Source organism: Crocuta crocuta, unplaced genomic scaffold, assembly GCF_008692635.1.
Source record: "Crocuta crocuta isolate KB4526 unplaced genomic scaffold, BGI_CrCroc_1.0 scaffold190, whole genome shotgun sequence".
Classification (NCBI taxonomy): domain Eukaryota; kingdom Metazoa; phylum Chordata; class Mammalia; order Carnivora; family Hyaenidae; genus Crocuta; species Crocuta crocuta.
The window spans coordinates 338015-339987 of NW_027527955.1; positions in this window are offsets into that span (position 1 = coordinate 338015).

The window sequence follows — 1973 nt, forward strand, 5'->3', positions numbered from 1 at the left end:
AATAGTTTATTGTCAAATTAGTTTCCACATAACACTCAGTGCTCATCCCCACAAGTGTCCTCCTCCATGCCCATCCCCCCCTCCCCCCACATCCATCAGTCCTCAGTTTTTGTCAGCATTCAAGAGTCTCTCATGGTTTGCTTCTCTCCCTTTCCCCCACCATTTCTGCCCTTCAGAATCCACTGAGAGAGCCTTGTTTCTATATATTTTTAAATATCTTCTCTAGTTGCCTGATTGGCCCATTCATTCTTTAGTAGGTGTTCTTTAACCTCCATGTTTTTGGAGATTTCCCAGACTTCTTCCTGTGATTGATTTCAAGTTTCACAGCATTTTGATCTGGAAGTGTGCATGGTATGATGTCAATTCTTTTATATTTATTGAGGGCTGCTTTATGTACCAGTATGTGATCTATCTTGGAGAATGTGCCATGCGCACTTAAGAAGAAAATGAATTCCATGGCCTCAGGATGTAGAATTCTAAATATATCTGTCAAATCCATCTGGTCCAATGTGTCATTCAAGTCCATTATGTCTTTAGTGATTTTCTGACTAGTTGATCTATCCATTGCTGTTAGTGGAGTATTAAAGTCCCCTGCTATTAGCACATTCTTTTTTTTAATTTTAATTTAGTGTTTTTTATTTATTTCTGAGAGAGAGAGAGAGAGAGAGAGAGAGAGACAGCGTGAGCAGGGGAAGGTCAGAGAGAGAGGCAGATACAGAATCTGAAGCAGACTCCAGGCTCTGAGCTAGCCATCAGCACAGAGCCCAACACGGGGGTCGAACCCACGAACTGTGAGATCATGTCCTGAGCTGAAGTCGGATGCTTAACCGACTGAGCCACCCAGGTGCCCCTAGCACATTCTTATCCATAAGATTGTTTCTGTTTGTGATTAATTGTTTTACATATTTAGGTGCTTCCGTATTTGGTGCATAGACATTTACAATTGTTAGCTCTTCCTGATGGATATACCCTGTCATTATATAATGCCCTTCTTCATCTCTTGTTACTGCCTTTAAAGGCCAGTTTGTCTGATATAAGTATAGCTACTTCAGCTTTCTTTTGACTTCCAATAGCATGATAGATATTTCTCCATCCTCTTACTTTCAATCTGAAGGTGTCTTCAGGTCTAAAATGAGTTTCTTGTAGACAGCAAATAGATGGATTTTTAAAATACATTCTGCTACCCTATGTCTTTTGATTGGGGCATTTAGCCCATTTAAATTCAGTGTTATTATTGAAAAATATGGGTTTAGATTCACTGTGTCCTTTGTAGGATTCATGCTTGTGGTGGTGTCTTTGGTACCTTGCGTTCCTTGCAACATTTCCCTCATAGAGTCCCCCTCAGGATTTCTTCTAGGTCTGGGTTAGTGGTGACGAATTCTTTTAATTTTTGTTTATTTGGAAAGACTTTTATGTCTCTTTCTATTCTGAATGACATGCTTGCTGGATAGAGGATTCTTGGCTGCATATTTTTTCTGTTTATCACATTGAAGATTTCTCGCCATTCCTTGCCATTCTGGCCTGCCAAGTTTTAGTTGATAGGTCTGTCACCACTGTGATAGGTTTCCCTTTGTATGTTCGGGCCCTTTTATCCCTAGCTGCTTTCAGAATTCTCTCTTTGTCCTTATATTTTGCCAGTTTCACTATGATATGTCATGCAGAAGATCGATTCAAGTTATGTCTGAGGGGAGTTCTCTGTACCTCTTGGATTTCAATGTCTGCTTCCTTCCCCAGATTGGGGAAGTTCTCAGCTATAATTTGTTCGAGGACTCCTTCCATGCCTTTCCCTCTCTCTTCCCTTCCGAAAATTCTATGATACAGATATTGTTTTATTTGATTATATCGCTGAGCTCTTGAACTCATTTTTCGTGTTTCTGGATCAGTTTATCTCTCTTTCTCAGATTCCTCTTTTTCTATAATTGTGTCTTCTAATTCACCTATTCTCCTTTCTGCCTCTTCAATCCGTGCATTGG